The sequence below is a fragment of the Lissotriton helveticus genome, chromosome 4_1 (genome assembly GCF_964261635.1).
Source record: "Lissotriton helveticus chromosome 4_1, aLisHel1.1, whole genome shotgun sequence".
Classification (NCBI taxonomy): domain Eukaryota; kingdom Metazoa; phylum Chordata; class Amphibia; order Caudata; family Salamandridae; genus Lissotriton; species Lissotriton helveticus.
Window position 1 is genome coordinate 412,969,435 of NC_136063.1, and position 24,480 is coordinate 412,993,914.

Genomic DNA, 24,480 nt, shown 5'->3' on the forward strand with positions numbered 1-24,480 from the left:
AGCTCTAGCAGTCTCCGTCCGCCATGATGGCTTGCTAGCCACGCCCCCCTCCCCTGACGAAGTTGATTCTTTTCTGAAAACAATGGACTAGTAGTGTAGGTGGAGCCGGAACTTTAGACCTCGTGGACATAAAAGGAGAGGAAGTTGTGGAGTTTTAAGGCCAACTAAAGGTCAATTAATTGGTGAAGAGTGTAAAGGGTAGGGGAAAGATTAAAAAAAGCCCAAAGAAGGATGGAAAAAGAAAAAGGCAGTTGGTTGCGACTCTGACAGTTTACGATTTACCCCTAATATGTGCAGTTTATTATGGCCCGAATGAGGATAATTCAGGAGCTCTTCGAAGACTAGAAGTTAGTCTGATGAACACCACAGGGCCAATAATAATTGGGGGAGATTTCAGAGAAGGATCGTACCTGTAGAGTAAAATATAATAATCTACCAAAAACGTTTGCAACACTGAAAAATATAATTAAAGACTTTAATTTACTTGATATATGGAGAAGAATGAATGATGGTACTAGTGACTTTACTTTTTACAGTAAAAAATACAAGCACCATTCTAGAATAGATTTTTTCCTAGTAGATCAAGCACTGTGCTCAGAGGTCAAAGATATAAAGCATATTCCAGCCATATTGTCAGATCATTCCGCAGCCGAGATGACCCTGGGATTTAAGCAAAGGGAGGTACAAAGAAGATGGACCCTAGATAGAGCCATGTTATTAGACGACGATGTGATAACGGAGATGATTAATAAAACAGATGAGTATTTTAAATTTAATATCGGCACAGTGAAAGTTCAAACGCTGTGGGAAGCTTATAAAGCTTATATAAGAGGTTTACTTAGTTCTATTTCGGTTGGCAGAATGAGAGCTATGAGAAATGAAGAAATGGAAAAAATTAAGAAAATTAAGGATAATGAAATAGACTACAGAAAGCATCTATGGATGCTATGGGGACCCCAGAAGCAGTCTTATCCTTAGAAAAAGAATTAGATAAATTACGTGCAGAGTTTCAAGCTAAGATCGATAAGAAGCTTTTTTAGATAAGTGGAAAGCTAGCAATCTTCAGCATTTTGCCTATGGAGAAAAGTGTGGTTCTTTGTTAGCTTGGAAGGCAAGAACGGATAGAGCTAGGAATTTCATAAAGAGTTTAACTTTGCAGGGTTCAGGTAGATCAATATGTAGCGAGGACGGGATTTTAGAGGAAGCAAGAAGTTTTAAGAATGATCTCTATAAAGAAGATATAAGTTCAGGACAGGAGGAAGTGGAGAGATGGTTAGAATTAGTTACGCTTCCCAATTTGCCTGAAGAATTTTGCGCTCTCTTACAAACTGGTATTACAGAAGAAGAGATCCGAGCACAGTGTAGAAGAACGACCAGGGGAAAAGCTGCGGGTACAGATGGGCTCCCTAGTGAGTTCTACTTAGTGGTTTTGGAGTGTCTATTTTTTATAAATTGGTGTTGGATTTTTATTTTGTAATGGGTGTTAATTATTTACTGAAAATGTTTTAAAGCTTTGCATACCTGTCTTTGAAGTTCAGCCTGTCTGCTCGCAGCCACGTTACCAAGGATTGAGCATAGGAGTAATTTTCTAAGACCTATGGTGGGTCTTATCGTGTGTTAGTGAACTTATTGCCAGTGGCAGACCTACGTTTGCCCCTACCAATAACCCACGTTCCAACAATCACAAGCTACAGGGAGTTGAGAGGATCTAGTAGTCACAAACCAGGTTCATCAGGACATGGCAGGGTGGAGCAGAGCAAATGTAGCACAGGGGAGACCTTTCACGCCTCTGGCATCAACAGTGACCAGGACAACAGATGCGTCCCTAATCAGATGGGGAGCATACATGGACAATCTCAAAATATGGAGTTTGTGGTCACCACAAGATGCAGTGAAAGACATTAATATCATGAACTAAAAACTGTGTTCTTAGCCTTAAAAGCCTTTCAGAAAGTGCTGTACGGGAAAAGGGTGTTGATACAAACAAACAATACTACAACTGTGTTTTACATAAACAAACAAGGAGGGACTCACTCTGTAGCACTCTTGAATCTAGCACAGCAGATGTGGGGATGGGCAATCCCAAAATGAATCGACATGTTAGCGATACACCTACCAGGAAAGGATAGTCTAGAAGCAGACAAACAGCAGCATCCCACGAGTGGGAACTGAGCCAAACAGAAGTGCAAAAAATTTTCAAAAAGTGGGCAAGTACACAGATAAACCTATTTCCAACACCCCAGAATGCAAAATGCCAAAACCTCTCTTCCAGGCGACCCTGCAACCAATCCCTGGGGAATGCGATATGGATAGACTGATCAGGGTTATTTGCGTACGCTTTTCCCCAATACCATTACTGAGCAAAGTAATCAGTAAATACAGAATCGGCAAGATGACAACGATTCTCATAGCACCACAATCAGCCAGACAGGCATGTTTCTCGGAACTAATGGAAATTTTGCATGGATCAGTGCACAAAATCCCAAGAAGAAAAGATTTGCTAACAATGCAAGAAGGGAAAGTACTTCACCCAGAACCAGAGAGCCTAGGCCTTGCAGCATGGTTCCTGAAGATTTAGAATTTGCACATCTCAAACTACCCAAAACCACAATGGCTGTTCTAAGAGAAGCTAGAAAACCAACAACAAGAAAATGTCACACTGCAAAATGGAAAAGATACACACAATGGTGTCTTAACCCCTTCCGTGCGGGGCTGTTTCCCCCTATTGTGGTGGGGGGCATGTACAGCGCCCCGGTGCTCATGACGAGGTCAGCTTGTCATGAGCTACGGCGCTCCGGTGCTCATGACGAGCTGAGCTCGTCATGGCCACACCCGTTCCAATGGAACGCTCAGCATGCGAGCGTTCCATGGAACGGGTGCGGTCATGACGAGCTCAGCTCGTCATGAGCACCAGAGCGCTGTTGCTCATGACGAGCTCAGCTCGTCATGAGCATTTAAGGGGTTAAAAAACATCTGTCAACAAAGATCACAAGGGAAAGAACAGTGCTAAAATACCTCACACATTTACTACAAAGTAAATTATGCTTTACATCACTAAAAGTACACTTAGCAGCAATTGTAGCGTACACAAGCGGGGAAACAGAAGAGTTTCTTCACCTCACAGGTGGTCAAATGGTTCCTAGAAGGGGCAAAGAGAATTGCACCACCAAAAATGGTACCAACATGGAATTTAAACATTGTTCTAGCACAATTAATGAACATGCCTTTCGAACCACTGCACAAATCAACGCTGCAAATGCTCACAATATAAACTGCATTTTTAGTGGCAATAACATCACTACGTAGAGTTAGCAAACTACAGGCACTAACACTACAGGAACCCTACTTTCAAACACATAGTAACAGAATTGTCATGAGGACATCCACAATTCATGCCATAGGTGGTATCAAAATTCCATATATAGCAGAGTATACAGATACCAAGTTTCTTTCAAAATCCAAAGGACCAAGCGGAAAGAGCTTTACACACACTTGACGCAAGAAGAGCAGTCATGTATTACATGGGAAAAACTAAGGAATACAGAAAACCAAAACAGTTATTTGTATCCTTTGCTGAAAGTTTTCGAGGAAGACCAGTAACCAAAAACAAAACCGCAAGATGGATAGCACAAGCCATACAACTGTGCCACAAGCAAGCAGAACAAACTTTACAGGAATCGCCACGGGTGCATTTGACTGGAAAGAAGGCTGAAAAAATTGCATTTCTTGCTAACACTCCACTTCAAGACATTTGCATGGCTGCAACATGGTCTTCGGTACAGACATTCACAAAACATTACTGTGTGGACATTCAAATGAACAAGGAAGCACAAGTAGGACGGAGGTTCTTACAGAATCCATTTACAAACAAACGTTTATCTTCCACCCAGCCACCACAAGACTAGCAAACCGCTACAAAGTCTATGCACAGCATAGTGAATCCAGAAAAGATTCACACTGCAAAACAAATAGTTTCTTATCTGTCTGTGTAGTTTTACAGCTTGAAGAATTTTCTGGATTCACTAGTGAACCCACCTTCCTCCGCCAAGGAAGAGAATCATAAGGAGGAAGAATAGAAACAAATAACAGCAAAAAAAGAATCTGAAGATGGCCACCAAAGATGGGGCTTCCGGAGGAAGTCCGTCGACGTCACAGAAGGGCACCAAATGGTACTACGTCATCGACCCCACCAACAACAACAAAAAGGAAAATACTACAATTCTGGTCCTCACCACTAGATGGCGGAATAATGCACAGCATAGTGAATCCAGAAAATTCTTCAAGCTGCTAAACTACACTGATGGTTAAGAAACTATTTGTTATTGATTGTGCATTGGTAGAAAGTTGGGCAACGTCTGCTTTGCAGCTCCAGAGTCAAGGGGACCTGCCACAAAAAGTACCTGACTGGCAGTTCCACAATGCCCGCTCCAGAGCATTAGCAGGACTAACCTGCCATCGCAGTGGCTACAATTTCACACTTGAAACTTTTTTCAAAGAAAAAGACTAAGCCTCTTTTTAATTTAGGACTATGGACCTTTTGCAAACCTTTTGACTTCCAGTGGGACCAATCCACTTGGTGTATACAACAAGGGCTCCATCGAAGTCTGCCTCAATTCGTGCCTAGATCCCGGTCTACCACTTCCATAAACTATCATTGACCTGTTGTGCTTTTTGGTGTTGAATTCACACAAACCTTTAAAACACAAACCATCAGTTCTCCTTATTGGATGTTTGTCTTGTTGGTCTTATTATACTCAAAAAATGCATCTTTATTTCAAAATTGGTTGTGGAATTTTGTTTAACTATTTCCACTTTGTATGAACTGCTTAAGTATTTTACTCATTACCTTTGATTTAAGCCTGCCTGCTTTCTATCACATTACCAGGGATGGAGCTCAGGTTTTCTTTATTTCATTCATTTGGTATCTGTCAGGTTGTGGCCTTATCCTTTGAGCTGGACAGTTATCCAGCCCAAATGATCCACCATCCTACAATTTCCATTTGGTGTTTGTGTGCTAACAAGATGTATGTATGAATGTCTCAGCGTTCTACGGGCTATTTAGAGTCAAAGTCAAGGCACTTGTTGACTGGGGTATCTGCAGCAGTCTGCACCATAGAGAAGATAACCTAGTATTCTCAGGCATTTGCATTTGAGTCACAGTCATGGCACCTGACTAAAGGAAGATCAACATGTCATCAGAATTCAAAAGTGAATTACATTGAGGCAGTCAAAACATCAAGACACCACATCAAGGTGTGGTCATTCTTCATAATCAAGATCAAGGATGGGTCCACGTCCCAATGCAGAGACACAGCCAAATAAGCCTCAGACATCCTCTGAGAACCAAACCCACTCTGTGCTGAGGAAGAAGATGACGTAGAGTCCTGTTCCAAGTGTCCTACAAAGAACACTCTCAGACTTGTGAATATGGTAGAAGCACATCATAATTCCATGAGAGTTTTCACTCTGACAGCTCTCTAGAGAGTCGGCCTTCCAGCCCTGTACTGTAGAAACAACTGCCCTCTGGACCTCCGCCACTTTTGTGCTCTGGTCTGCATCATGGAAAGTCAGACGAGCTAAAATGGAATCATCCAAAGGACATCGATCCCCATCTTCTCTCTGATTCTAAGACTCCTTCCAGCACCAAGAAGCATAAACATCTTTCGATGCTTAAGCCACATCCATGCCTGTATTGCCTTTGATGCACAAAAAAGCACCTGAGTCGAGACCTTTCACGGCCAGTGACTCCTAGAAGCCAATCCTGGAAAAGCTGCAAGAGTATGTTCTGTTAGATACATGTGTTAAGCAAAAGAATACCCTCGGGTGTCTTGGCACTAGCTACTGTGAATGACATGAGACTACTGGTGCATCAAATTACTATATAAGATGAAATAGGAGGTTTTTACCACCTTTCTAAAAGATGGAAGATTAGACGATGATGTGATGTAAAATGGGAGCTTGTTCGTTAGTGCAGGCGTCAAGCATAAAGCTGCGTCCTCCCCAGGATGCTGTTTATATTTGGGCACAATCACTGATTTTGAAGCAGAAGACTGTAAATGCCTGTGTGTGTGTGTGTACCAGTTCCTGCTGTTCCTCAAGAAAATAGGTACTTCTTTATGTAAGGCCTTGTGAGTGATGCATAGTGTCTTAACGATAAATCTGGCCTTGATTGGCAACCAGTGAAGTTTTCTTAGATGTATCGAGACAGACTGAAATTTAGGGATGTTAAGAAGTCAGGCTGCCATGTTCTGTAAGGTTTGGAGCTTGTTAATCAGTGATGGGCATTAAGATACAATGCATTACAATCATCTATCCCTGAAATTGCCAAGGAGGTGACCACAGATTTTTGTAAGTGTGCTTAAATATACGGGAGGAGTTTCTTTATCATTTTTAGTATGTAGCATTACTTTGATCCATAAGGGAAAGTCTGTTGTTTAATACGAACCCCTCTCCCCCACTCAGGTTCAGGACTTAAACTGTGGTGGGTAAAGGACCCAGCTCTATAGGCCACCAGTTCTGAGTACAGAATGAGGAATTTGCGCCAAAGATCATGAATTCATTTTTATTTGATTTTAGCTGAAGACAACTATCTGCCATCCAGTCACTAACAGCCTTCCTGCATCCAGAAAAAACGGCACCTAAATCGGGCCCTTCCTTCCCAATGGAAAAAGCGATTTGTATGTTGTCCGCTTAGAAAGTAATGGCCAAGCCATGAGATGTCACTAATTGTAGGAAAGTTGCCCCCACTTTTTGCCTGATGTTGATGCTCTTCGACAAAATGTGCCTTGGGTTCCTGCCAATCAGGCACCCCAGGCCTATGTTCTTTCCCTAAAACTGTACTGTTGCAACCCCAATTGGTAACTTTCTGACCACATGTAAATCCCTTGTAAAAGATAGCATGGATACCTAGGGCACTGTGACCAGGGAAGGCCTCCAAGGACTGCAGCACATATTGTGTCCCCCTTTGAGGGAGGACAGACGCTCGCACACACACACACACACACACACACACACACTCACACTCACACTCACACTCACACTCACACTCACACTCACACTCACTCACACTCTCACACTCACTCACTCAGTGCAGAGCAAAGTAAAGAGTCGACATGGCACTAATCCCTGTGTGTCATGCTACAATCCACTGCCATAGCATAGGTAAACAACCCCAATAAGCTGGGTGCACTAGGCCACTGGTGAGGGTACAGCTGCATGAGCCCTGTACCCCCACAATGTCTAAGTTCATTCTTAGACATTGTAAGTGCAACAAAGTCATAAAGAGTATATGGTCTGGGAGATTGTCATTATGAACTCCACAGCACCATAATGTCTTTACTGAAATCTGGGAAGTTTGATATCATCCTTCCCGGCACAGTAAACCCACACTGATGCAAGTGTTGGATTTAATGCCAAATGCACTCAGCGGGCATCTTAGAGATGCTCCCTGAAAAACGACCTAATTCTAGTGTGCTGGCCGTATTTGTTCACCAACAAACTCTGGCTCCGGCCACAACTGTGAGTCTGCACCACTCTGCAACCAACGGCCTGAATTCAAGTGGCCCACCACCACAAGGAGGTTGCCCCCTGCGATCCTGACCTGGGATCTGGTAATCCCTGACCTACCTCAAGTTTCCCAGCGACACCTGCAGCCCCTTTCTGGAGGATCTCCGCAACTGGGGGCGGAAAGGAAAACCCAATGCCAAGACACCCTGCACCTGACTCCCCACGGCCTTGGGTGGCCCAACCGAGGGTGACCAGCATCCCTTGACATCCCAACTTACCTCTCCAACCGGTGGTCGCCTCCAGAAGATCTTAGTGTCCAGCCTGCAGTGTTGGTTGTGACCGGAGCCTCCCCATTAAAATCAACAGGCCTCCTGACTTCGATCCTGCACCCGGCCGCTTCTGTGCTGCTGTATGTGCACCTTGTGTGCTATCTTTGATCCCCCTTTGCCCAGAGCTAAAAACCCTAGGAGCTTTGCTCCCACATAAAGTGGCGTGCCCGTGACCAGCCACCAACTGGAGGCCCCATATCCACCATGGGATAACATTGGGCCTCAGCACTCTCCACCTTGCTGCCCTAGTGCCGCTGAGGGTGTTCTTTGAGTGCATCCTTGACCCCTTAAAACCAATAACCTGATTTTCTCCCATATGACTGCTTTTCTGTGAAAAAAAGTTCTAAGTGTTGAGTTGGAAATTGTATGAGAACCTAAGAAACTGCGTGTTTAGAAAAACTGACTTACCTTTTATCTAGGAAATCTCCAGTGTGAAATCTAGGCCTATCACACCGAGTAGAAAAAGTAATCTGAAAAGTAATCAGAGTAATTGCAAAGTAACTGTAAAGTAATTTCAACTGTTCCTGAACATTTGACCTAACCGCATTCAACTGTGTTATTCTTGAAAAGTATATATATTTACCTGCGCCAAGTCCTGCTTGGTCCTAAATATAAAATACAACAAAGAAATATTTGTATACAAAACAATTTGTCAGAGTTCAGTCTTTGAATGTGTGAAATAATTTCTTGCCTGAGTGTGTCCAATAAATGCTTAACACTTCTCTCTGATAAAGCCTTACTGCTCGCTCACACTACTCCAAATAGAGTAAGGTATTATCTGCTTTTGCCTCTGTAAGCCTTTGGGGATCCACTGGACTCTGTACACACTATACCTTACTTTGGTATAGTATATACAGAGCCAGCTTCTTACACTAACTGAGCCAGAGGGGTAACATAAATGTTGAACAATGATGGACTGAGTGGTGAACCCTCTGGAACACCACATGCAAAAGAGAAGGCTAGAGAAACATAATTGCCCCTATTCTCTTGATGATAAAAACGATCTGAGTAGGTCCCACGCAGCTCCCGTTATGCCAATTTCTCTCATGCGAGAAATTAATTTCTGGTGGACCGTGTCGACAGCGGCTGTCAGATCCAGTAGGATCTGGGCCGCTTAGCCTCCAACATCTACCGCCATTCTGATGTCTGAGGGCGGATTCAGTACTATAAGGACAAAAGAAGAATTGGGGGTCATCCAGTAGATTATAGGTTGAAATAAAGTAAGAAATCTGGGCAATCATTAGTTTTCCAGTAATCTTGGCTGGCAAAGGAAGACAGTATATTGGTCAATAGTTAGCTGGATCCCAAAAAGATTTTTTTTAAAGCGGGCCAACTATCCAGACCTAAATATGAGCAGGAAAAATGTTGGATAGGTCTGTAGCTAACGTGTCTTCCCCCAGGGAAGCAATCTTAGGTGGTCAGGGATCATCGGGGAGCCGGACCTAGCAGCTTTGAGCATCCTCAGTACTATAAGGATGGAGAGGTGAAATTGGGGACATGGTACTGTAGGCTCTGAAAAAATCTGATCCTTCAAAACTGTGGTCTGCTGATTACCAGAATTGTTAAATATTTTCTCAACTTTGTACTAGAAAAAGTTGGCAGCACCATTACAGAAGGATTGGCTGACGTTTCTGGATTTCATATCCGAGTTTGGTGATTTGTTAGAAATAGTTCTTTTGAGTTTTTAGCAGATTCGATTTGGAGTTAAATAAGTTGTTTTAGTTCTAAAGATTTTTTTTTAATATATGTGCCCAGTCAAGTTTTGTATTTGATCTTTCAGTTTTCAATATATTTCTGACACCATTCTTTTCCAGCCTTCTGCACTTCGGCTTCTCTGACCATCAGAGAACCATGGGATTGACTCCCTTATTCTTTTTTAATTGACTGCGTTTCGAAGGGCCAGTGAATTGGAAGTGGATTCTAACCATTTAAAGTATCCAGTGGCTGCAATGTCAGAATTATCAGAAAGGGGCCAGTGAATTGGAAGTGGATTCGAACCATTTAAAGTATCCAGTGGCTGCAATGTCAGAATTATCAGAAAGACTAGAAAGAGTCTGTCGGACAGGCCCCAAGGTTGCCTGCTTCAACTTTGCCACGCCCGGATAACAGTTTTGTTCATGATATCTGAAAGAGCGTGGGAGGGCAGAGTGCTGGGGATGTGGAAAATTACGCTGTTGTAAGAGGCTGGCTTAGTATATGGTGCACACTTATTTAAGTGAAGCACTTTGTCTAAGACCACTAAAATCACTTAACCTCTTCGCTGCTAGGCCTTTTCCCCTCCTGTGCTAAGCCTTTTTTTTGCGATTTGGGGTAGTGCGCGCTTAGGCACCTGTAACTTTTTGACCACATAAGGTATCCACGCTAAATTTGCGTCCTTTTCTTCCAACATCATGTGGATTCTAAAGGTGCCCAGGGTTTGTGGATTCCCATGGAGGGGTCCCAGAAATTAACCAAAATATAGTGAAATATTTGTTTTTTTCAGAAAAATGGGAAAAACGGGCTGCAAATGAAAGCCTCTGGGTTTTTCCCTGCAAATGGTATCAAGAAAGGGTTTGTGGGGCTGAAATCTCCATTTTCTCAGCTTTTAGGGAATGACAGTCTTTTGTCAGAGAACCAACATTTTTCACACATTTTTGGCATTTTTCTGGGACATAGCCTATTTTTGCTATTTTTAGAGCTTTTCACCTCCCAGTTAATGGTAGAAATGAGTTTGAAAGCAATAAGGGATCCTGGAAAGCTATACATTTTCGAAAAGTAGACAAAATTCTGAATTCAAAAAGTGGTCATTTGTCTAAATCCATGAAGGTTTCTTTATAGAAACTAACAGTTAAATATTGGAATAATTGAAGATTTGTTGAAAAAAACAGCCTTTTGTCTCAACGTTTTCACCTATAACTTCTTGTAATTTTGACAGTTCTTGGAAAGCAATGTACCATTACATTCGTTAGACCTTCCTGGTTGTGGGGATATATAGGACTTGTAGTTTCTTCAAGAACCCGACGAACCCAGATCCAAAAACTGAGCAGCAACTTGCAATGATTTTTTTTGTATTTACTGGGTATAGAGCACTTATTCTTGGAAAATGTATATGTGGAAAAATCGGTATGAAAGACACCTATGTATTTCTGAATTGGGTACAAATTATAGAGTCTAGAAACAGTATATAATTGCACATTTTCAAAATTGGGAATACTCATTCTAGCATGAAAATTATTGGTCATTTTTTAAAAAGATTTTTTTTTTACACAATGTCTTTCATTGGGAAGAGAGAAATGCATGAAAACTCAATTGGTAATAACAGTTGATTTACAAATCTGAATTACCATAAGTCACCCGATAAAAACGGTACCTCACTTGTGTGGGTCGGCCTTGTGCCTGCGACAGGAAACGGCGCAAAATGCAACGTGGTCACACCTCAATTTTGCAGTTAAAAATTGACCCTTTTATGGCAAAGTTGCCTGCGACAGGAAACGGCGCAAAATGCAACGTGGTCACACCTCAATTTTGCAGTTAAAAATTGACCCTTTTATGGCAAAGTGCCTACCTGTAGTTTTTGCACCCTAGCTCTGCCGGCACCTAGGGAAACCTAGCAAACCTATACATTTTTGAAAAGTAGACACCCAGGGGAATTCAGGATGGGGTGACTAGACTGCCTACCACCAGGTTTTGTTACCCAGAATCCATTGCAAAGCAAAAATTTGACAAAAAAACACATTTTCCTCACATTTCTGTGGTGGAAAGTTCTGGAATCTGCGTGGATCAACAAATTTCCACCCACCCAACGTTCCCCCAGGTCTCCCGAAAACAATGGTACCTCACTTGCGTCGGTAGGCATAGTGGCTGCGACATGAAACAGCGCAAAACGCAACGTGGTCGCACCTCAATTTCCCAGTGAAATCTTGCCCTTTTTGGACAAAGAGACTACCTTTTGTTTTTGAGCCCTAGCTCTGCCAGCACCTAGGGAAACCTAGCAAACCTATACATTTTTTAAAACTAGACACCCAGGAGAATTCAGGATGGGGTGACTCGACTGCCTACCACCAGGTTTTGTTACCCAGAATCCCTTGCAAAGCTAAGAATTTGACAAAAAACACATTTTCCTCACATTTCTGTGGTGGAAAGTTCTGGAATCTGCGTGGATCAACAAATTTCCACCCACCCAGCATTCCCCCAGGTCTCCCGAAAAAAATGGTACCTCACTTGCGTCGGTAGGCATAGTGGCTGCGAGCACCTAGGGAATCCTAGCAAACCTATACATTTTTGAAAACTAGACACCCCAGAGAATTCAGAATGGGGTGACTCGACTGCCTACCACCAGGTTTTGCTACCCAGAATCCCTTGCAAAGCTAAGAATTTGACAAAAAAACACATTTTCCTCACATTTCTGTGGTGGAAAGTTCTGGAATCTGCGTGGATCAACAAATTATCACCCACCCAGCGTTCCCCCAGATTACCCGAAAAAAATGGTACCTCACTTGCGTGGGTAGGCATAGTGGCTGCGACATGAAACAGCGCAAAACACAACGTGGTCGCACCTCAATTTCCCAGTGAAATCTTGCCCTTTTTGGACAAAGAGACTACCTTTTGTTTTTGAGCCCTAGCTCTGCCAGCACCTAGGGAAACCTAGCAAACCTATACATTTTTTAAAACTAGACACCCAGGGGAATTCAGGATGGGGTGGCTCGACTGCCTATCACCAGGTTTTGTTACCCAGAATCCCTTGCAAATCTAAAAATTTGACAAATAAAACACATTTTCCTCACATTTCTGTGGTGGAAAGTTCTGGAATCTGCGTGGATCAACAAATTTCCACCCATCCAGCGTTCCCCCAGGTCTCCCGAAAAAAATGGTACCTCACTTGCTTGGGTAGACATAGTGACTGCGACATGAAACAGCGCAAAACGCAATGTGGTCGCACCTCAATTTCCCAGTGAAATCTTGCTCTTTTTGGACAAAGAGACTACCTTTTGTTTTTGAGCCCTAGCTCTGCCAGCACCTATGGAAAACCTAGCAAACCTATACATTTTTGAAAACTAGACACCCAGGGGAATTCAGGATGGGGTGACTCGACTGCCTACCACCAGGTTTTGTTACCCAGAATCCCTTGAAGCTAAGAATTTGACCAAAAAAACACATTTTTCTCACATTTCTGTGGTGGAAAGTTCTGGAATCTGCGTGGATCAACAAATTTCCACCCACCCAGCGTTCCCCCAGGTCTCTCGAAAAAAATGGTACCTCACTTGCGTGGGTAGGCATAGTGGCTGCGACATGAAACAGCGCAAAACGCAACGTGGTCGCACCTCAATTTCCCAGTGAAATCTTGCCCTTTTTGGACAAAGAGACTACCTTTTGTTTTTGAGCCCTAGCTCTGCCAGCACCTAGGGAAACCTAGCAAACCTATACATTTTTTAAAACTAGACACCCAGGAGAATTCAGGATGGGGTGACTCGACTGCCTACCACCAGGTTTTGTTACCCAGAATCCCTTGCAAAGCTAAGAATTTGACCAAAAAAAACACATTTTCCTCACATTTCTATGGTGGAAAGTTCTGGAATCTGCGTGGATCAACAAATTTCCACCCACCCAGCGTTCCCCCAGATTACCCGAAAAAAATGGTACCTCACTTGCGTGGGTAGGCATAGTGGCTGCGACATGAAACAGCGCAAAACGCAACGTGGTCGCACCTCAATTTCCCAGTGAAATCTTGCCCTTTTTGGACAAAGAGACTACCTTTTGTTTTTGAGCCCTAGCTCTGCCAGCACCTAGGGAAACCTAGCAAACCTATACATTTTTTAAAACTAGACACCCAGGAGAATTCAGGATGGGGTGACTCGACTGCCTACCACCAGGTTTTGTTACCCAGAATCCCTTGCAAAGCTAAGAATTTGACCAAAAAAAACACATTTTCCTCACATTTCAATGGTGGAAAGTTCTGGAATCTGCGTGGATCAACAAATTTCCACCCACCCAGCGTTCCCCCCAGATTACCCGAAAAAAATGGCACCTCACTTGCATGGGTAGGCATAGTGGCTGCGATATGAAACAGCGCAAAACGCAACGTGGTCGCACCTCAATTTCCCAGTGAAATCTTTCCCTTTTTGGACAAAGAGACTACTTTTTGTTTTTGAGCCCTAGCTCTGCCAGCACCTAGGGAAACCTAGCAAACCTATACATTTTTGAAAACTAGACACCCAGGGGAATTCAGGATGGGGTGACTCGACTGCCTACCACCAGGTTTTGTTACCCAGAATCCCTTGCAAAGCTAAGAATTTGACAAAAAAACACATTTTCCTCACATTTCTATGGTGGAAAGTTCTGGAATCTGCGTGGATCAACAAATTTCCACCCACCCAGCGTTCCCCCAGATTACCCAAAAAAAATGGTACCTCACTTGCGTGGGTAGGCATAGTGGCTGCGACATGAAACAGCGCAAAACGCAACGTGGTCGCACCTCAATTTCCCAGTGAAATCTTGCCCTTTTTGGACAAAGAGACTACCTTTTGTTTTTGAGCCCTAGCTCTGCCAGCACCTAGGGAAACCTAGCAAACCTATACATTTTTTTAAACTAGACACCCAGGAGAATTCAGGATGGGGTGACTCGACTGCCTACCACCAGGTTTTGTTACCCAGAATCCCTTGCAAAGCTAAGAATTTGACCAAAAAAAACACATTTTCCTCACATTTCAATGGTGGAAAGTTCTGGAATCTGCGTGGATCAACAAATTTCCACCCACCCAGCGTTCCCCCCAGATTACCCGAAAAAAATGGCACCTCACTTGCGTGGGTAGGCATAGTGGCTGCGATATGAAACAGCGCAAAACGCAACGTGGTCGCACCTCAATTTCCCAGTGAAATCTTTCCCTTTTTGGACAAAGAGACTACTTTTTGTTTTTGAGCCCTAGCTCTGCCAGCACCTAGGGAAACCTAGCAAACCTATACATTTTTGAAAACTAGACACCCAGGGGAATTCAGGATGGGGTGAATCGACTGCCTACCACCAGGTTTTGTTACCCAGAATCCCTTGCAAAGCTAAGAATTTGACAAAAAAACACATTTTCCTCACATTTCTGTGGTGGAAAGTTCTGGAATCTGCGTGGATCAACAAATTTCCACCCACCCAGCGTTCCCCCAGGTCTCCCGAAAAAAATGGTACCTCACTTGCGTCGGTAGGCATAGTGGCTGCGAGCACCTAGGGAATCCTAGCAAACCTATACATTTTTGAAAACTAGACACCCCGGAGAATTCAGGATGGGGTGACTCGACTGCCTACCACCAGGTTTTGTTACCCAGAATCCCTTGCAAAGCTAAGAATTTGACAAAAAAACACATTTTCCTCACATTTCTGTGGTGGAAAGTTCTGGAATCTGCGTGGATCAACAAATTTCCACCCACCCAGCGTTCCCCCAGATTACCCGAAAAAAATGGTACCTCACTTGCGTGGGTAGGCATAGTGGCTGCGACATGAAACAGCGCAAAACGCAACGTGGTCGCACCTCAATTTCCCAGTGAAATCTTGCCCTTTTTGGACAAAGAGACTACCTTTTGTTTTTGAGCCCTAGCTCTGCCAGCACCTAGGGAAACCTAGCAAACCTATACATTTTTGAAAACTAGACACCCAGGGGAATTTAGGATGGGGTGACTCGACTGCCTACCACCAGGTTTTGTTACCCAGAATACCTTGCAAAGCTAAGAATTTGACAAAAAAAACACATTTTCCTCACATTTCTGTGGTGGAAAGTTCTGAAATCTGCGCGGATCAACAAATTTCCACCCACCCAGCGTTCCCCCAGGTCTCCCGAAAAAAATGGTACCTCACTTGCGTGAGTAGGCATAGTGACTGCAACATGAAACAGCGCAAAACGCAACGTGGTCGCACCTCAATTTTCCAGTGAAATCTTGTTCTTTTTGGACAAAGAGACTACCTTTTGTTTTTGAGCCCTAGCTCTGCCAGCACCTATGGGAAACCTAGCAAACCTATACATTTTTGAAAACTAGACACCCAGGGGAATTCAGGATGGGGTGACTCGACTGCCTACCACCAGGTTTTGTTACCCAGAATCCCTTGCAAAGCTAAGAATTTGACCAAAAACCCACATTTTTCTCACATTTCCCTGGTGGAAAGTTCTGTAATATGCGTGGATCAACAAATTTCCACCCACCCAGCGTTCCCCCAGGTCTCCCGAAAAAAATGGTACCTCACTTGCGTGGGTAGGCATAGTGGCTGTGACATGAAACAGCGCAAAACGCAAGATGGTCGCACCTCGATTTCCCAGTGAAATCTTGCCCTTTTTGGACAAAGAGACTACCTTTTGTTTTTGAGCCCTAGCTCTGCCAGCACCTAGGGAAACCTAGCAAACCTATACATTTTTGAAAACTAGACACCCAGGGGAATTCAGGATGGGGTGGCTCGACTGCCTATCACCAGGTTTTGTTACCCAGAATCCCTTGCAAATCTAAAAATTTGACAAATAAAACACATTTTCCTCACATTTCTGTGGTGGAAAGTTCTGGAATCTGCGTGGATCAACAAATTTCCACCCATCCAGCGTTCCCCCAAGTCTCCCGAAAAAAATGGTACCTCACTTGCTTGGGTAGACATAGTGACTGCGACATGAAACAGCGCAAAACGCAATGTGGTCGCACCTCAATTTCCCAGTGAAATCTTGCTCTTTTTGGACAAAGAGACTACCTTTTGTTTTTGAGCCCTAGCTCTGCCAGCACCTATGGAAAACCTAGCAAACCTATACATTTTTGAAAACTAGACACCCAGGGGAATTCAGGATGGGGTGACTCGACTGCCTACCACCAGGTTTTGTTACCCAGAATCCCTTGAAGCTAAGAATTTGACAAAAAAAACAAATTTTTCTCACATTTCTGTGGTGGAAAGTTCTGGAATCTGCGTGGATCAACAAATTTCCACCCACCCAGCGTTCCCCCAGGTCTCTCGAAAAAAATGGTACCTCACTTGCGTGGGTAGGCATAGTGGCTGCGACATGAAACAGCGCAAAACGCAACGTGGTCGCACCTCAATTTCCAAGTGAAATCTTGCCCTTTTTGGACAAAGAGACTACCTTTTGTTTTTGAGCCCTAGCTCTGCCAGCACCTAGGGAAACCTAGCAAACCTATACATTTTTCAAAACTAGACACCCAGGAGAATTCAGGATGGGGTGACTCGACTGCCTACCACCAGGTTTTGTTACCCAGAATCCCTTGCAAAGCTAAGAATTTGACCAAAAAAAACACATTTTCCTCACATTTCAATGGTGGAAAGTTCTGGAATCTGCGTGGATCAACAAATTTCCACCCACCCAGCGTTCCCCCCAGATTACCCAAAAAAAATGGCACCTCACTTGCGTGGGTAGGCATAGTGGCTGCGATATGAAACAGCGCAAAACGCAACGTGGTCGCACCTCAATTTCCCAGTGAAATCTTTCCCTTTTTGGACAAAGAGACTACTTTTTGTTTTTGAGCCCTAGCTCTGCCAGCACCTAGGGAAACCTAGCAAACCTATACATTTTTGAAAACTAGACACCCAGGGGAATTCAGGATGGGGTGACTCGACTGCCTACCACCAGGTTTTGTTACCCAGAATCCCTTGCAAAGCTAAGAATTTGACAAAAAAACACATTTTCCTCACATTTCTGTGGTGGAAAGTTCTGGAATCTGCGTGGATCAACAAATTTCCACCCACCCAGCGTTCCCCCAGGTCTCCCGAAAAAAATGGTACCTCACTTGCGTCGGTAGGCATAGTGGCTGCGAGCACCTAGGGAATCCTAGCAAACCTATACATTTTTGAAAACTAGACACCCCGGAGAATTCAGGATGGGGTGACTCGACTGCCTACCACCAGGTTTTGTTACCCAGAATCCCTTGCAAAGCTAAGAATTTGACAAAAAAACACATTTTCCTCACATTTCTGTGGTGGAAAGTTCTGGAATCTGCGTGGATCAACAAATTTCCACCCACCCAGCGTTCCCCCAGATTACCCGAAAAAAATGGTACCTCACTTGCGTGGGTAGGCATAGTGGCTGCGACATGAAACAGCGCAAAACGCAACGTGGTCGCACCTCAATTTCCCAGTGAAATCTTGCCCTTTTTGGACAAAGAGACTACCTTTTGTTTTTGAGCCCTAGCTCTGCCAGCACCTAGGGAAACCTAGCAAACCTATACATTTTTGAAAACTAGACACCCAGGGGAATTTAGGATGGGGAGACTCGACTGCCTACCACCAGGTTTTGTTACCCAGAATACCTTGCAAAGCTAAGAATTTGACAAAAAAAACACATTTTCCTCACATTTCTGTGGTGGAAAGTTCTGGAATCTGCGTGGATCAACAAATTTCCACCCACCCAGCGTTCCCCCAGGTCTCCCGAAAAAAATGGTACCTCACTTGCGTGGGTAGGCATAGTGACTGCGACATGAAACAGCGCAAAACGCAACGTGGTCGCACCTCAATTTCCCAGTGAAATCTTGCCCTTTTTGGACAAAGAGACTACCTTTTGTTTTTTAGCCCTAGCTCTGCCAGCACCTAGGGAAACCTAGCAAACCTATACATTTTTTAAAACTAGACACCCAGGGGAATTCAGGATGGGGTGACTCGACTGCCTACCACCAGGTTTTGTTACCCAGAATCCCTTGCAAAGCTAAGAATTTGACCAAAAAAACCACATTTTCCTTACATTTCTGTGGTGGAAAGTTCTGGAATCTGCGTGGATCAACAAATTTCCACCCACCCAGCGTTCCCCCAGATTTCTTGAAAAAAAATAGTACCTCACTTGCGTGGGTAGGCATAGTGGCTGCGACATGAAACAGCGCAAAACGCAACGTGGTCGCACCTCAATTTCCCAGTGAAATCTTGCCCTTTTTGGACAAAGAGACTACCTTTTGTTTTTGAGCCCTAGCTCTGCCAGCACCTAGGGAAACCTAGCAAACCTATACATTTTTTAAAACTAGACACCCAGGGGAATTCAGGATGGGGTGACTCGACTGCCTACCACCAGGTTTTGTTACCCAGAATTCCTTGCAAAGCTAAGAATTTGACAAAAAAAACATTTTCCTTATTTCTGTGGTGGAAAGTTCTGGAATCTGCGTGGATCAACAAATTTCCACCCACCCAGCCTTCCCCCAGGTCTCCCGAAAAAAATGGTACCTCACTTGCGTCGGTAGGCATAGTGGCTGAGACATGAAACAGCGCAAAACGCAACGTGTTCGCACCTCAATTTCTCAGTGAAATCTTGCCCTTTTTGGACAAAGAGACTACCTTTTGTTTTTGAGCCCTAGCTCTGCCAGCACCTAGGGAAACCTAGCAAGCCTATACATTTTTGAAAAGTAGACACCCAGGGGAATTCAGGATGGGGTGACTCGACTGCCTACCACCAGGTTTTGTTACCCAGAATCCCTTGCAAAGCTAAGAATTTGACAAAAAAACACATTTTCCTCACATTTCTGTGGTGGAAAGTTCTGGAATCTGCGTGGATCAACAAATTTCCACCCACCCAGCGTTCCCCCAGATTACCCGAAAAAAATGGTACCTCACTTGCGTGGGTAGGCATAGTGGCTGCGACATGAAACAGCGCAAAACGCAACGTGGTCGCACCTCAATTTCCCAGTGAAATCTTGCCCTTTTTGGACAAAGAGACTACCTTTTGTTTTTGAGCCCTAGCTCTGCCAGCACCTAGGGAAACCTAGCAAACCTATACATTTTTGAAAACTAGACACCCAGGGGAATTTAGGATGGGGTGACTCGACTGCCTACCACCAGGTTTTGTTACCCAGAATACCTTGCAAAGCTAAGAATTTGACAAAAAAAACACATTTTCCTCACATTTCTGTGGTGGAAAGTTCTGGAATCTGCGTGGATCAACAAATTTCCACCCACCCAGCGTTCCCCCAGGTCTCCCGAAAAAAATGGTACCTCACTTGCGTGGGTAGGCATAGTGACTGCGACATGAAACAGCGCAAAACGCAACGTGGTCGCACCTCAATTTCCCAGTGAAATCTTGCCCTTTTTGGACAAAGAGACTACCTTTTGTTTTTTAGCCCTAGCTCTGCCAGCACCTAGGGAAACCTAGCAAACCTATATATTTTTTAAAACTAGACACCCAGGAGAATTCAGGATGGGGTGACTCGACTGCCTACCACCAGGTTTTGTTACCCAGAATCCCTTGCAAAGCTAAGAATTTGACCAAAAAAAACACATTTTCCTCACATTTCTGTGGTGGAAAGTTCTGAAATCTGCGCGGATCAACAAATTTCCACCCACCCAGCGTTCCCCCAGGTCTCCCGAAAAAAATGATACCTCACTTGCGTGAGTAGGCATAGTGACTGCAACATGAAACAGCGCAAAACGCAACGTGGTCGCACCTCAATTTTCCAGTGAAATCTTGCTCTTTTTGGACAAAGAGACTACCTTTTGTTTTTGAGCCCTAGCTCTGCCAGCACCTATGGGAAACCTAGCAAACCTATACATTTTTGAAAACTAGACACCCAGGGGAATTCAGGATGGGGGGACTCGACTGCCTACCACCAGGTTTTGTTACCCAGAATCCCTTGCAAAGCTAAGAATTTGACCAAAAACCCACATTTTTCTCACATTTCCCTGGTGGAAAGTTCTGTAATATGCGTGGATCAACAAATTTCCACCCACCCAGCGTTCCCCCAGGTCTCCCGAAAAAAATGGTACCTCACTTGCGTGGGTAGGCATAGTGGCTGTGACATGAAACAGCGCAAAACGCAAGATGGTCGCACCTCGATTTCCCAGTGAAATCTTGCCCTTTTTGGACAAAGAGACTACCTTTTGTTTTTGAGCCCTAGCTCTGCCAGCACCTAGGGAAACCTAGCAAACCTATACATTTTTTAAAACTAGACACCCAGGGGAATTCAGGATGGGGTGACTCGACTGCCTACCACCAGGTTTTGTTACCCAGAATCCCTTGCAAAGCTAAGAATTTGACCAAAAAAACCACATTTTCCTTACATTTCTGTGGTGGAAAGTTCTGGAATCTGCGTGGATCAACAAATTTCCACCCACCCAGCGTTCCCCCAGATTTCTTGAAAAAAAATAGTACCTCACTTGCGTGGGTAGGCATAGTGGCTGCGACATGAAACAGCGCAAAACGCAACGTGGTCGCACCTCAATTTCCCAGTGAAATCTTGCCCTTTTTGGACAAAGAGACTACCTTTTGTTTTTGAGCCCTAGCTCTGCCAGCACCTAGGGAAACCTAGCAAACCTATACATTTTTTAAAACTAGACACCCAGGGGAATTCAGGATGGGGTGACTCGACTGCCTACCACCAGGTTTTGTTACCCAGAATTCCTTGCAAAGCTAAGAATTTGACAAAAAAAACATTTTCCTTATTTCTGTGGTGGAAAGTTCTGGAATCTGCGTGGATCAACAAATTTCCACCCACCCAGCCTTCCCCCAGGTCTCCCGAAAAAAATGGTACCTCACTTGCGTCGGTAGGCATAGTGGCTGAGACATGAAACAGCGCAAAACGCAACGTGTTCGTACCTCAATTTCTCAGTGAAATCTTGCCCTTTTTGGACAAAGAGACTACCTTTTGTTTTTGAGCCCTAGCTCTGCCAGCACCTAGGGAAACCTAGCAAGCCTATACATTTTTGAAAAGTAGACACCCAGGGGAATTCAGGATGGGGTGACTCGACTGCCTACCACCAGGTTTTGTGACCCAGAATCCCTTGCAAAGCTAAGAAATTGACAAAAAAAACACATTTTCCTCACATTTCTGTGGTGGAAAGTTCTGGAATCTGCGTGTATCAACAAATTTCCACCCACCCAGCGTTCCCCCAGGTCTCCCGAAAAAATGGTACCTCACTTGCGTGAGTAGGCATAGTGGCTGAGACATGAAACAGCGCAAAACGCAACGTGTTCGCACCTCAATTTCTCAGTGAAATCTTGCCCTTTTTGGACAAAGAGACTACCTTTTGTTTTTGAGCCCTAGCTCTGCCAGCACCTAGGGAAACCTAGCAAGCCTATACATTTTTGAAAAGTAGACACCCAGGGGAATTCAGGATGGGGTGACTCGACTGCCTACCACCAGGTTTTGTGACCCAGAATCCCTTGCAAAGCTAAGAAATTGACAAAAAAAACACATTTTCCTCACATTTCTGTGGTGGAAAGTTCTGGAATCTGCGTGTATCAACAAATTTCCACCCACCCAGCATTCCCCCCAGATTACCCGAAAAAAATGGCACCTCACTTGCGTGGGTAGGCATAGTGGCTGCGACATGAAACAGCGCAAAACGCAACGTGGTCGCACCTCAATTTCCCAGTGAAATCTTTCCCTTTTTGGACAAAGAGACTACTTTTTGTTTTTGAGCCCTAGCTCTGCCAGCACCTAGGGAAACCTAGCAAACCTATACATTTTTGAAAACTAGACACCCAGGGGAATTCAGGATGGGGTGACTCGACTGCCTACCACCAGGTTTTGTTACCCAGAATCCCTTGCAAAGCTAAGAATTTGACAAAAAAACACATTTTCCTCACATTTCTGTGGTGGAAAGTTCTGGAATCTGCGTGGATCAACAAATTTCCACCCACCCAGCGTTCCCCCAGGTCTCCCGAAAAAAATGGTACCTCACTTGCGTGGGTAGGCATAGTGACTGCGACATGAAACAGCGCAAAACGCAACATGGTCGCACCTCAATTTCCCAGTGAAATCTTGCCCTTTTTGGACAAAGAGACTACCTTTTGTTTTTGAGCCCTAGCTCTGCCAGCACCTAGGGAAACCTAGCAAACCTATATATTTTTTAAAACTAGACACCCAGGAGAAATCAGGATGGGGTGACTCGACTGCCTACCACCAGGTTTTGTTACCCAGAATCCCTTGCAAAGCTAAGAATTTGACCAAAAACCCACATTTTTCTCACATTTCCCTGGTGGAAAGTTCTGTAATATGCGTGGATCAACAAATTTCCACCCACCCAGCGTTCCCCCAGGTCTCCCGAAAAAAATGGTACCTCACTTGCGTGGGTAGGCATAGTGGCTGTGACATGAAACAGCGCAAAACGCAAGATGGTCGCACCTCGATTTCCCAGTGAAATCTTGCCCTTTTTGGACAAAGAGACTACCTTTTGTTTTTGAGCCCTAGCTCTGCCAGCACCTAGGGTAACCTAGCAAACCTATACATTTTTTAAAACTAGACACCCAGGGGAATTCAGGATGGGGTGACTCGACTGCCTACCACCAGGTTTTGTTACCCAGAATCCCTTGCAAAGCTAAGAATTTGACCAAAAACAACACATTTTCCTCACATTTCTGTGGTGGAAAGTTCTGGAATCTGCGTGGATCAACAAATGTCCACCCACCCAGCGTTCCCCCAGATTTCCCGAAAAAAATGGTACCTCACTTGCGTGGGTAGGCATAGTGGCTGCGACATGAAACAGCGCAAAACGCAACGTGGTCGCACTTCAATTTCCTAGTGAAATCTTGCCCTTTTTGGACAAAGAGACTACCTTTTGTTTTTGAGCCCTAGCTCTGCCAGCACCTAGGGAAACCTAGCAAACCTATACATTTTTTAAAACTACACACCCAGGAGAATTCAGGATGGGGTGACTCGACTGCCTACCACCAGGTTTTGTTACCCAGAATCCCTTGCAAAGCTAAGAATTTGACCCAAAAAAACACATTTTCCTCACATTTCAATGGTGGAAAGTTCTGGAATCTGCGTGGATCAACAAATTTCCACCCACCCAGCATTCCCCCCAGATTACCCGAAAAAAATGGCACCTCACTTGCGTGGGTAGGCATAGTGGCTGCGACATGAAACAGCGCAAAACGCAACGTGGTCGCACCTCAATTTCCCAGTGAAATCTTTCCCTTTTTGGACAAAGAGACTACTTTTTGTTTTTGAGCCCTAGCTCTGCCAGCACCTAGGGAAACCTAGCAAACCTATACATTTTTGAAAACTAGACACCCAGGGGAATTCAGGATGGGGTGACTCGACTGCCTACCACCAGGTTTTGTTACCCAGAATCCCTTGCAAAGCTAAGAATTTGACAAAAAAAACAAATTTTCCTCACATTTCTGTGGTGGAAAGTTCTGGAATCTGCGTGGATAAACACATTTCCACCCACCCAGCGTTCCCCCAGATTACCCAAAAAAAATGGTACCTCACTTGCGTGGGTAGGCATAGTGGCTGCGACATGAAACAGCGCAAAACGCAACGTGGTCGCACCTCAATTTCCCAGTGAAATCTTGCCCTTTTTGGACAAAAAGACTACCTTTTGTTTTTGAGCCCTAGCTCTGCCAGCACCTAGAGAAACCTAGCAAACCTATACATTTTTTAAAACTAGACTCCCAGGGGAATTCAGGATGGGGTGACTCGACTGCCTATCACCAGGTTTTGTTACCCAGAATTCCTTGCAAAGCTAAGAATTTGACAAAAAAAACATTTTCCTTATTTCTGTGGTGGAAAGTTCTGGAATCTGCGTGGATCAACAAATTTCCACCCACCCAGCCTTCCCCCAGGTCTCCCGAAAAAATGGTACCTCACTTGCGTGAGTAGGCATAGTGGCTGCGACATGAAACAGCGCAAAACGCAACGTGGTCGCACCTCAATTTATCAGTGAAATCTTGCCCTTTTTGGACAAAGAGACTACCTTTTGTTTTTGAGCCCTAGCTCTGCC